Raw genomic sequence first — 13,943 nt, forward strand, 5'->3', positions numbered from 1 at the left:
AAGACAACTCAACAGAAAATAAACAAAGGACATGAATATGCATTTCACAAGAGCAAAGCCAAACAGCTCATAAATATATTAAAAGATGCTTTAATGCACTGGTAGTCATAAAAATGCAAACTAAGTTAACATTGACATATTGCTTTAGACCTTCCATGCCGACAAATATTAAAATAAATAAAACAAAAAAGTAAAACAGCTATTAGAAGGGAGGATACAGTAATCTAAACTGCAGTTATCATGTTGGTAGAAGTGAATTTTCATAGTTCACCTTTTTGATACCCAATGTCACATTTTTTTCTATTTATATACTTTTTAAATAAAATAACAAATTATTGGTTCTCAGCACAATCATATGCAATGATTAAGTAGGAACAGGAAAAACTGTAATATAAACCTCCCTTTGGAAAGAGGCTGAGTGAAAACCACCTGGCTGTTACTGGCCCACAGCAAATAATCACCCCGACCATCAGGAGTGGCAGGGACTCTCCGTGGTATCAGGAAATTGCTGCCAATAGCAGAACCTGTTTCTGTTTTCTGGTGAATCTTTCTGTAGATCCATTCCACAGCTTCTGATAATTACAGGGGTGGGAGTACAGAATCTTCCTTGTCCATTACATTTCAACTCCCTGGTTTTTATAATAGCTCACTTCTAGCTGGTGAGTTTGAAGGGCCTGAGGATGGGTCTAGAGGCTGACCAATATTGGGATTGTGGTTGGAGTTGGGGGTAGGGAGGAGTAGGGAGTGGACCCAGAAGGGTGAGGGAGAATTGATCTGTTGGCTCCTTGTTGTGTCTCTCCTCTCCGACGATGTAACCTCCTCCATACTTGTGAGATGTGTTTATCTGGTGCCTCTTCTGGGGAACCCAGATTTCCTGGCTCTTCTTTTGAGCTGGGGTGGTGGGAAGAGCCAGAGCCTCAGGGGTTCCCTGCACATCTGGGTGGGACACAGGAACTGCAGGGGCTCCATTATGGGAAGCACTGAGTCAGCGAGAGGTGTTAGGAGACACTGCCAATGGTGTGGATAAGTCGGGATGCCAGTCATCACTGTCGCCTGTCAGGGAGGCACAGGATGCTGGAGCAGATCCAGTACAATCCCCTCTGTTGATAGAGGGGCTGGCTGGATCTCACATACTTCCCACTCATTTCATGCATATGCAAATTCTAAAAATGGCTGTAATCATGTACTTAATCTTCAATATTTATACAACTGACTTGTTAATTATTTATGCAGGAGCTTACATTTACCTCTGCTAATTTTCATTTTGTTAATTTAAGAACTTGGTGAGATAGAAGGAAACCACCTACTCTGTAGTTCAGGCAGAAGTGGAAAATGTGAGGGAGCAAGTCCCTTTTTATTAGGGCTTGTGTAGCCAGGAATTGGGTTACACTGGACAAATTGGGTTACACTGGACAAATATTCCTTGGTGGTTTTCAACCTTGGGTATGTATCAGAATCACCTGGCAGCTTTGTATAAGACGAAAATGTTCAGGTCTTATCCTACTGCAGTGAGCCTCTGTGTTCTTTAAACTTCCAGGTAGTTTTGATATGCACCAAAGTGTCAGTTCTCCCTGATTTAACTCATTACATCTGAGGTGGGTATCATTTCTCTCTTTACAGAAACCCAAGTTAGGATTTAGAGAGATTAAGTAATTGGTTCAAATTGGGCTGAAATAGAGGGAGGAACTCAAGAAAAGAATTTCTGCCTGAATTGGTGGGGAGTTTAGAATTTTGCAGCTTGGAGATCTTAGTTAATGTTACCATGACATTGTTCTTACTCACATGTAGAGGGATGATACCACAGGTATGTTTTTAAAAAGTATTGCACAGTAAACAAAGAAACAAACAAAAATTCTCAGTATTAGCTTGCTGCCTTACATTCTTAGCCCATTTTCCCATTAAGAATTATAAATATAGCTATGCAGTTAAAAAATAAAACAGTGAAGAGAACGTTTCTTCCTCAATATTTCTAATACACCCTGTGGGGGGCGGGGCGTGAGTGGGGAGTATTTACACCCTTTTTAAGGTACGTGAGACTTTTGGGTCACCTCCCTCCCCCACACCCAATCCCAGCTTCATTGGTTTCCCACTACATATGAAATAAGATGTACACTGCTGTACACAACCTAAAGGCTTTTCATGGTCTGGCCCAGTGTGCTGCTTCAGCTTTTTCTGCCATTGCCTGCTGACCTGTCTCACCACACTGGCTTCGTGCTGCGCTGCTGCCTGGGGGTCCCGCAGTGGCTGGCAGTCAGATCTCATCTCAGCCTATCTTATGTGCTTTGCCCATCAGTCTTGTTTTTTCTGTAGTGCTGGCAGCCATCTGTAAGTTTCTTATTTATCTGTGTGCTGTTTTTCTCCTCCATTCACAAATGAGTGCCATGAGAATAAGGACTTTCTCTTGTTCCTCTACATTTCCATACTGTCTAGAAAAGAACAGTGCCTAGCATAGAAGAGGGAATAATACATACTTGTTGAATGAATAACTAAACCCTCCTAAGGACACGCATACAAACACACATACATGCATACACTTTAAGAAACTTATATCAATGGGACCATTCTGTCCTGTTTAAAACAATTAATTATGTGTCTTGGAGATATCCCCCTCTCCCTGAAAAGAGATCTACCTAATGATTTTTATGGCTTAAATATTTAAGCCATATAAAATTTAGATAAAGGTAAAAACAAAGAGGGCAGAATTAATAATATTTTGTGGGTATACTAGATATTTTCATTGACTCCAGGAGCTTTCCATTTCAGAAATGAAGCAACAATGAATATAATCACACAGGTGCCTTAGAATACTTTTGTTTCTCTATCACTTTAAAAGTTTAAATTTTAGATGCATTCATATTTGAACAATGTTTTATCAGAATCACAATATTGTGTGACTGTTATTGTTGGTGGGAAGGAGGTATTATTCATTAAAATTAGTACCTAAGGGTTTTCAAAGGTCAGTAGGATGATTATTAGGGAGAAAACATTGTCTTTTTTCCTTTAGCTCCAGATTTAATGTAAGTGGTATTATTATATGTGAGATGCCAATTTTTAAATGGATTTCCTGGAGAAGAAAGAAGTGTTTTCCTTAATACTCTCAATTTTTAAATAAATTCAAGAGTTGTTAACTTCTCAAGAGTAAAATTCAGCAAAGCCCATGCCTCCTGACCCATGAGGAATTTCAAAAGGCTGGCTAATGCATTATCGATTGTACTTTTTTCTAATCAGTTCTAGGAAGTGGGCAGTCCTTGGGTTGAGGTAGAGGGTACAGGGCCTGGGTCAGGTCATATTGTGTCCCCTTTTCTGCTCTACTGGTCTTGTTAATCTAGTGCTATCAGGCCATGAGGAACACAGACAGCCTTGGTGGGAAGAGTTTCTGAGAGGGCTACAGCCTGAGGATGGTGCAGAGAAGTGAGAGAGAGGCAATGCCTCCAGCTGAGCTTTGTAGCTAGGAATAAGGTGCACTTTTTAAAAAAAATTCTCACCCAAGCATATGTTTACTGATGTTGAGAGAGAGAGAGAGAGAGAAAGAAATCAGTTGCTCTCCTATATTACTTGACTGGGATCAAACTCACAGCCTGTTTGGTGTATGGGCCAATGTTCCATCCAACTGAGCCCCCTGGCCAGGACTAAGGTGCATTGTCTTTTAATCCTCACCTGGGTACATGCTTATTGATTTTAGAGAAAGAAGAAGGGAGGGAGAGAGAGAGGAAGAGAAACTTCGATGTGAGAGAGAAACATCTATCGGTCACCTCTCCCACACGCCCCCACTGGACCAAACCATCAAGTAGGCATGTGTCCTGACTGGGAATTGAACCTGTAACCTTTCAGTTTATGCATCAACCCTCCAAACAACTGAGCCATACTGGCAGTGGCTAAGGTGCACTTTTATACGTGTTGCTATGTGAGTATGTAAGACTCAGGTCTAATTAGCCAGCAGAAGCAACTCCTTCCTCACCAAAGGGCTGCTTCCATGAATTACAAATCATCTTTCAGCAAGAGGAGAGGAGGCGAAGGGCAGTTGGTCCAGGTCAATTTATCTGATACATATATCCTATATCAGTACTTCTCAAAGGGTTACCTTTGTACCCTAATTTATCAGTGATTATTTTAAAAGCATTCATATAAGCCGAAGCAGGGACTCCCACCTATGGCTCCCAACACCAATCAGATCTTGTTGTGTCCCCACCCTCTGGGCAGCCACGAGTTACAAAGTGAGAAGCAATGAACAACTCCCTGAGATCCAGCAAAACCTGCCTTTCTTTGGTGGCAATGCCATGTCTATTTACACACCCAGCCCTGAGAAGAAAGAAGGCCAAGAGAGAATGTGTGTGTGTTCCTTAGGCACTTTAAATGCACAGTGAATTCATGTACTTTTAAGTGTGGCCAAATGAATATTTTGAGTCTTATCAATCTGCTAACAATTCCTCTTTCCTTGGGGAGAAGAAGAGAAGGGTTGGCCTAAAGTAGGGAGAGCAGCAGATGTGTTTTCTCTTCTATATCTGGATTAAGTTTAAAAAGAGGTGTTTTCAAGTAGAAATGCTAGAACTCTATTTAAGCAACAAAAGTCTGAAGATAGAGAATATTTGGGTGCACTGGCTGGTGTGGTTCAGTGGATTGAATGCAGGCCTGTGAAACAAAGGGTCACCAGTTCAATTCCCAGTCAGGGGACATGCCTGGGTTACAAGCCAGGTCCCCAGTTGGGGGTGCACAAGAGGCAACCACACATTGATGTTTCTCTCCCTCTCTTTCTCCCTCCCTTCCCCTCTCTCTAAAAATAAATACAATCTTTTTTTTTAAAGGTGTTATTTCAGACCCACCTTGTTTGTGTTCCTTTCCTTTTGTCTTTGTGTATTGCTTATATATATATATATATATATATATATATATATATATATATATCCTTGAGTCTATCGCCTATAGATATATATATTCAAGGCTATTTCTAGAGTCTGGCTGCAGATGTCCCATCAGAAATAATGTAAATGAGCAGACATGAGTACTGTACATAGTGAACAGATGTCTTCTCTGTAGGAATAAAATATTACATCAAAGACATTTTCATGCTTAAATTTTGGTTCTATGCTCTATTTCAAAGCTTTAAAGTGACTCTAAAATTACATTTGACCAAGAGGATTAAAAGACAAATTGTGTTTCAGAAGGTTGGAGTCAAAGAGTTTGACAGGCACTGGGCAATCACTGCCGATGATCATGAATGATCCCAAATCTCCATCACAGTATTCCTACACTGTGACCAGCCTAGACTGAGAAGTGGTGGCATAACGGAGGGGTGGGGGGAACAGGTATTGTAACACTCTGCAAGGAAATGATGATGATGGGAAGGAAGATTACTTTAAGAGGAAACATTTCATTCTCCTATCCTGAAAATACCAGAGGTTGCTTTCTAGAGAATTTGAAAACAATGATTTGAAGGATGACAACATTAAGACTTCAATGGTAACAAAGTTTAGTACACTTCCCTGAAAAAAATGAATGATACTAAGTATGACTAGAGATTTCTCAAGCTTTGCCTTTATTTCTGCCATTCTCTTTTGCTCAGCTTTGGGTCAATGTTATTTAAGACTCAAGTTATTTACCCCTTGAGTTAATTATCGTGAGTTACAGAGACACAAGTTCTGCTATCTGTTGCACATCATTAAGTGGTTTCATTAAAACACTAAATTATATCAGGGTGAAAAACATTTCTGAATGCTGCTCATTTATAAACCATCCTTGAAATCTCTCTTCATGAAAAACCATCTGTGCAAAGATATTGATGAAGTAAGAGAAGACAAACCTATAGATTATACACTCTGTTAAAACACAGTTGAAGAACTCTACTGTCATTGTTGGCTCACAGTGACTCCCTGTAGTACTCAGATATAGTTTGGGGGAGATTATGACCAGAGCTAGTGTTGACCTTTAAGAAAACTATGCTCACTTGGGCAAGGGACATATACTAGTTTCCTATTAAGAACATGCATGTTCCAGCATCTTTGTTAGGAAGTTACTGACTCAGCAGGAGTATCACTGCAAAGGGCCCCAAATGAATACTCTAGGTAACTGGAAGGCAGGCAGGCAGTTTCTGTGACTGGCAGAAAAGCATGGAAGTGAGGACTGTTGGAGGGTCTTCTGTGTAGTGGTTTGACCCTGGCCAGGCTGGCATTACCATGGTGTGACAGAGCCCCAGAGTTAGGTCGAAGATCTGTGTCCATAATGCAATAGAGCCGCTGATGCTGGAGACATCTGGTTGTAAATCCTGGGTCTGCCACTCCCTGGATGTGTGAGCTGTACTTTCCATCCCCATGACTATTTTGGAACTACTAATTTGTACTTCTTAATCCCTTCTCCTTTTTACCCACCCCAACTCCTCTCGCTACCAAAATCTTCTCTTAGTATGGTCATAGTTTAATTTTTGTGATTATATTTTAAGACATTTAGAGTTCATGTTGGTGCAAAGGTCCTGATAATTCTTCCTGTTCCTTTCTTCCTAATCCTTTTACTGTTGACCTCTTTTGGACCCTTGCAGGATTGTAGCCATCTGCTAGTTAGTATTCTTGTTCTTAAAAAAATTAAAAAATATATTATTCATGTGACACCTTGGGAAAAAAAACATTCTAAACACTGTCCATTGTTAGGGAGAAAAATAGCCCTCAGAACCTTCTTGCCAATCCTATTTCTCTAATGTTACTCATTCTTACCTCTTTGCGGGAGCCTTTTACCCAAGATGGACTGTAATAATCATTGGCTCCCAAACACATATGCTTGCCTCTCTGTGTGGTTCTTTCTTTATGAAATGCCCAGCCCAAGCCCAAGCCATTCTTAAAGTACCTGCACGAAATCATTTCTGGAGCACACTGTTCATAGAGCCCCCCCCTGCTTTTGAAACTTTTATATTACTTGTGCATTTGGTTCCTAGTTGTTTGCTGACTGGCTTTGTTGTTTAACTTTCTACTTGTATATTTAAAGTAATAGATTTAAGGGGTTCAGAATTGGGAGAAACTCAGATTATTTGTCACCTAATGTGTTATCTGACATTGAAAACCATCTGCAATATTTTTGCTAAATAGTCATTTAGCTTTTGCTTGATTACTGCTAATAATAAAAAACATTAGAGTCCATGATTTTCCATGGCATTCTCAGTCTCATCCTAATGATTAGAAATATTTTTCTTATTATAAGCCCTCAAACCTGTCTTCTTGTGTCTTTTGGTCTCAGAGGGAGTGTGGAAAGCACAGGAAATGCAGGGTTTGGTAAAATTAGTTTCCAATCTTGACTTCACTTGCTAACAGTTTTGTGATCTTGGGCAAAATGCTCTATTTCTGTTGGGCTTCAGTTTCCTCATGTGTAAAATAGGGATCATACCTACCTCATAATATTGTGGTGAGAATAACATTAAATGAGAATAAAAGTAATTGAATGAGGACATATATGGAAGTCCCTGGAGTAGATCTTAGCACAAGAGAATATTCAATAAATTTTTGTTGAATTAGAATTTATCTTCTGGAACCATGCAGATAAAATAAAACCCTATAGACTAGTAGTATATATACTTTGCTTTAGTCTTTTCTTCTCACATCAAATATTTCCAATTATTTGAATTATTTTCTGTTATCATAAGAAATCATGATATCAGAAAATAACTCTCTGGTCACTGTCTGGTCATTCTTTTCTCAACATAATCACTTTCTCAGTGCCTCCCTAAAAAGATAGGATGCTCAACTCTGGCAGACCCCCAAAGTCACCTAACCAGAATCTGCTCATTCTGTATTCAATCACAGAAGCTTTCAAACCTGGATGTATATTAGAAACACCTGGGAAGCTTTTACAATGCACTGGTGGCATTTGCAGTCTTTCTGTTTTAAAAGATCCCAGTGAGAGCTGAGCACTGAAATGTTTTAACAGCTGATCAGGGGACTCCAACGCACATAGGTCTGCAAGGTCCTTGGGAACAGATTTGCAATCGCTATTTGAGATGCTTGGAGTCAGAAGTATTTTAGAATCAGATTGTTTTTCTTCTACCTTTTGGAAAGGTAAAAGGGCACATGTCTGATTAATATGAAATAGCCTCAGAGGGTCTGAACTTCATCATGTAGCTAAATACATAAACCTTTTGGCAGTGAAAGACATAAACATTCTGGTGGAAACAATAAAGACTATAAATACCCTCATCTTAGTTGAAATCCAGTTTTGTAGCCAAATGAATTTTGGGATGAAATTCTTTTTTTTAATCTTCACCTGAGGAAATGGTTTTATTGATTTGAGAGAGAGAGAGAAACATTGATGCAAGAAAGAACATTGATTGGTTGTCTCTTGTATGCACCCTGGCCCAGGATCGAAACTGCAACCTAAGTATGTGACCTGACCGGAATCAAACCTGCAGCCTTTTGGAGTAAGGGATGACACCTCAACCAACTGGGCTGCCTGGCCGGGGCTTTAGTGGTATCTTTCGAGCACTTAGCCTAGTATACTGCCCAGATCTTTTGAGTTTAACATGTTTGTTAAATGAATGAATGAATGAGACAAACTTTTCTATGTAGTATCTATAAAGGTATTGATGTATTTCCTAGAGTTTTTCCACTTCAGCATAGTGCCTTTGGACTATAAAACTGGGAATAAGTTAATTAAAAAAGCAGAAGGGACAGGAACAAGTATAAAGGACACATGGACAAAAACTAGGGGGGGGATGGAAATGGGAGGGAGGTGGGGAGGGCTGTGGGAGGTGGGCTGGGATGGGAGTAAAAGACAGAAAACTGTACATGAACAACAATTAAAATAAAATAAAATTAAAAAAGAAAAAAGAAAAACACACTGAAGGATAATAAAAATCAATTTGTTCTCTTTTTTTGGTCATCTCAGGATTTCTATCTTACAAATAAATACATATCAAATTACTGAAAACAAAAGGAGACATTTTCTCTATTGTGTGCAAGGTATTATATCATATTCTATGGTAGTGAGAAAAGGATTAAAGCACCGCTGAAAAAAATCTAAATTTAACTGAGAATCACAATGAGGGAATCTGAGGAGGAATACAGACAGTCCTCGACTTCTGATGGTTTGACTTTATGAGGGTGCGAAAGCAATACACACTCAGTAGACACTGTACTTTGGATTTTTGAGTTTTGCTCCTTCCCCAGGCGAGTGGTATGTGGCACTGGGCCGTGACAGCGAGCTGCAGCTCTGAGCCAGGCATGTGATCAGGAGGGTAAACAAGCGATCCTCCGCAGTGTACTGTGCTGCCAGCATTTTCTGGATGTTGAATTCTGAGCATAGTTCATGTAGGCTAGGCAAACTGTGATGTTCTGTAGGTCAGATGTATTAAGTGCATTTTGGACTTCATATTTTCAATTTATGATGGGTTTATCAGGCCGTAATCCCATTGTAAGTCAAGGAGCATCTGTGTTCTGATTTTCAATAACCAAAGTTGTAAATCCAAGTTTCATAGACATTAAATAAGACAGAATTGAAGGAATTTACACATATAAACAGAATTCAATTGTCAGAATCAGCACACAACAACAAAACAATCAAATAAATCTCCAGCTCTGTTTGTTTTCAAAGTGGCAAGTCTCTGAAGAAATGAGAGCTATGTAGGTGTTTAGCACAGGCTGGGGTATACTCAGTCATTTAGGAAGTGGAATTTAAGGGCCATTTAGAGGGGGGAGGTGTATGTGTATGTGTAGACTTATTACATATAAAGATATTTATTATAAGGATTTGGCTCATGTGATTATGGAGACTGGCAAGTCCAAAATCTAGAGAGCCCTTGGGGCAGGTGAAGTTCAAATGCAGTCTGCTGGAAGATTCCACCTTGCTTGGGATGCCATTCTTTCTGTTCTATTCAGGCCTTCAGTTGAATAGGATGGGGAGGCCCATTCACATTGTGGAGGGCAATCTGCTTCGCTCAAAGCCCACTAATTTAAGCATTGATCACTTCCAAAAACTTTCTTCAAGTTGACACATAAAATAAACCATCACAGCTATTAATTCAAAACAACATTCCCCCCTTCATCTCAATATTTGACTTTAATTGATTATAGATTTTTTCAAGAGTCCTTAAGGAATGTTTCTTTATTTCATAGGTTAGTTTTTTTCTGAGCTGCATGTGTCTAACTAACAGGCTCCCAGGCAATGCCAGTACTGCTGGCCTGGGGACCACACTTTGTGTCCCAAGGTACTAGTTTATGTTCCTGCCTTCCAGGCAAAGACTGTATAGCTGAGCCAAAGAAATCTTCCTGTCTTTTGAGTTTCAAAGGTTTAGGTCTTTGGGAAAACAGGGAAGAACTTAGTAATAAATTTGAAGATTGGAGAGAAGTTGTGAGGTAAGGAAAATATCCTGTGGACTGGGTTGCAAAGAAAATCAGAGGGGGATCAAGGAGAGCTTTGATGTAGGCTCTGACTCTGTGCCAGGCTGTCAGGGCAGGAGGTAGCTCAGAAGGGAGGAGCAAGAGGAGAGAGGCCTGGGTGTGACCTGATACTTGCCCCTGCCCCAGTGAACAGCAGCTGGGTTGGGTGGGCCTCACAATGGGCAGAGGGTCCTGCCCAGAGGGTCAGCCTGATGCTGTGGTCAGACCCCTGGGGAAAGCTTCCAGCCCAACCCCACAGCCCCTTGCTCCTGAGGGCTCCAGAGCCCAGCCCTGGATCCCCTTCTCCAGGTGAAGAATTCTCCACACCCCCTGGGCTTTTCTTCCTTTCTTGCTTGGCCAGGGTGTGGCAGACAAGGCTGGGTATTGGGGAGCCTCTGAATTTTAAGTCTTTGCCTGACTTGCTTGGAGCCTGAGGTCAAATCCACTGGCTGTTTTTTACCCCAGTTGAACTGACCAGTTGTTTGTAGTAAATGAAGAAAAGATGTTAGCAGTTAAAAAAAAAAAGAACTTGATGCTACTGTGTCCCCAAGGAGATCCCTTCCTATTACCATCTTTCCTGTTGGGAGAATCAAAACTCCAAGAGAAATATGTGGAGTTTGTGGAGAGTAATGAGAATCATTTATTGGATAGGTGAGGATTTAGAAAGAAAATTAATCAGCTGGTATAACATGTGTCAAATAAGCTTTTTAAAAAAATGGTGATGATGGTCTGTGTTGTGCTTACTCAGTGACAGACAAGGGCTGGCCAAGTGCTACATGTGTTTTCTTATTTCATTTTCAGAACAATCCCTACAAGCCACGGGCAAATACTTCTATCATTGCCATTTTAAGCTGAGATTCAGTGAGGTGAGGGGGTTCATGCCTGTCCCAGAGTTAGTAAGGAGGGGACTCAGGATTTCTGCTGAGCTTTCCGGGTAGATTAAGTGAATATTTGTAATATAAAACAGTGCCTAAAACATAGTAAATACTATATAAATGTTATCAAGTATTACTATGATCCTTTGATTTTAGATCCTCTTCTAATTCTTTCTCTTCTGCTCACAGAGCTACAGTTCACTCCTCTTTCTACTTCTATTTCTAAGGGCACCAACAGACCCTGAGAGCTGGCACTCCTTCCCTGTCAGAGCTGACTTGGCCCAGGGGGAGAAAAGCTAGTGTATCCAATAAGTTTATAAGGAATAAGAAGAAAAGGGAGGCATCTTTTCAGAATATGAAGGGAAGCGGTGCCACCAGTAGGGTGAAGGGATAAGAGGGGAAGGCTGCAGTAATTAGTGGAGAGAAGGAGAGGACCTGGGAAGGCAGCCCTGTGCTTGGCCCCAGGTGGGTTCAAGGCTTCTCTCTCCCATGCAGTGCCAAGGAATGAAATAGTTGCATTGAAGGCTCTGTGACCAATCCCATACCCCCACTTCTTTGTCCTCTACAATTGGCACTTGTTACTTGAACCACTGAATAAAGAACTGCTTAACCATTCTGAGGGTCCAGTTGGTGTATGCTTTGTTTGAGCACAGGTGAAAGAGGAGGTAACTGGAGCAGAGAAGATGAGAGATCCTTTTTATGAAGGGCTGCCTGGAATCAACAGCAGTGCAGAACAATGAGAAAGAGCTTTTCATCGTATCTCCCTACCACTGAATAACTGAATATAGATATACCTGATAGATACACATTGACTGATTTGCACATACTAACAAATTCTATTTTTTTGTGTAAGCCAGTTTGAGTAAGGTTATTAGTATTTACACATATTTAAAGCTCAAAATATAAAGGCTGAATTAGAACTAAGGATCAGAACTCCTTGTTTACCCTCCCAGAGGTCTGCCTCTAGTGAGAAAAAGTACTGTTCCTATTGACTTCAGGCATTCTGGTTCTATGACAATCACGCTTTTAGTGTATAATACTAAGTTAGCATTTGGTTTTTAATGCCTCAGTCTCCTGAGTTGGTTAACATGAGTCCACCCTTGGGAAATAGCAATGTACCAGTTACTTAGGTATTATTATTTCACTACAAATTAACCCTTGTCTATTCTGCTCAGTGATGATGTAGCTGATACTTTCCAAACTACATTTCCCAGAATTCTTTGCCTGTTAAGTTTAGCCTTACCTGCCTGTACCCCTTATAAAAAAGTTGAAAGTTAGGAGAAGAGAAGGGATTTTAATCCTGTTTGCTTGTTATTCCTGTTAGTAAGGCACACAGGCATTTTCTTCTGAGCTCTGACTTCTTTTGGTATTTTGCTCCTTTGTCTCCTCAGATGTACCTAGAGCAGCCGCTTGTCCATCCTCGGAGCTTCTAGCCTCTGATAATCTAAACCCTTCTTTGAATTCCTCTGGCCTAAGGGGTGGTAGCTGCACTTATTATCTCTGGGTTTTCTCAGCATTTCTATTTTGCTCTTTCATCTCACCTACACCTGTGTAACCAATTCCTTGTATTTAATTCCCTCTTGAAATATTTTCTTTGGTGTTCATTTTCCTGACTAGATCCTAACATGTGGTGATAGGAGAAATCCCAGGAAACATTCTAAATGACAGAATTCTGGAATTAGTTTAATTATGTTCTTGGCCTTGAATACACTACTTAACCTCTTGACAATAAAAAATGAGTTACTCGGACTTCCGGCAAAATGGAGGAATAGGTGGTCGCACCGTACCTCCTCGTACAACCAAGATTAGAAAACCAATAATTTACAACAATAATTTACTATCAGAATAACACCCAGAGCCAGCAGAGGATTTATCTGAATGGAAGTCGGGCAGCCAAGAAGTTGAAGTAGACGCGTTCATCTGAACTGGTAGGAGAAGACCAGCCAGGCGGGCGTGGGGCTGGCTCCGGTCAGCGGCGCGCGGAGGTCGGGGGAAGGTTTGGCGCGAAATCGGCGCAAAAGCCATCCGGCGCGCAAGAAGGCAGCGGCGATCACTGAGTACGCAAGCTGCGGCTGGCAGACCCAGAGGGGTAGCGATTGTGGACCAGGGCAGAACTCGAGGCCCAGAAGCCCAGACAAGGGTCTGAGTCCAGGAGAATGGAACTACCGCCATTGTTTTCTCTCGCCCGGCTCCGCTCACGCCCCGCCCCCACATATAACGTCACAATCTAGCGACTGGGGTGCCCAGCACCGGTGAGCACCTAAGGCTCCACCCCCCACCGTAACAAGAGCAACCAGACCGGAAAAAAAAAAAAGGAGAGACAGGGGGAAAAAAAACCATGTTTTCAACAGAGCAGATCAGTCCCCCAGGACTCATCCTTTTGAGCGACCAAGAATTAGCCAGTCTATCAGATGCGCAGTTCAAAACACTGGTGATCAGAAAGCTCACAGAACTGGTTGATTTTGGACGAAATTTAGATGAAAGAATGCAGACTACCATAAAACAGATGCAGGAAGACACGCAGAGGAGAGCCAATAGTGAAAGGAAGGAATATGAGTCTCAAAACAATACAGTGGACCAGAAGGAAGATAGAATCAACCAAGCAGGAAAGCAGGATGAAATAAGAATTCAAAAAATTGGGACTTCCGGCAAGATGGAGGAATAGGTGGACGCACCGTGCCTCCTCGTACAACCAAGATTAGAAAACCAATAATTTACA

Source organism: Phyllostomus discolor, chromosome 10, assembly GCF_004126475.2.
Source record: "Phyllostomus discolor isolate MPI-MPIP mPhyDis1 chromosome 10, mPhyDis1.pri.v3, whole genome shotgun sequence".
NCBI classification, from domain to species: domain Eukaryota; kingdom Metazoa; phylum Chordata; class Mammalia; order Chiroptera; family Phyllostomidae; genus Phyllostomus; species Phyllostomus discolor.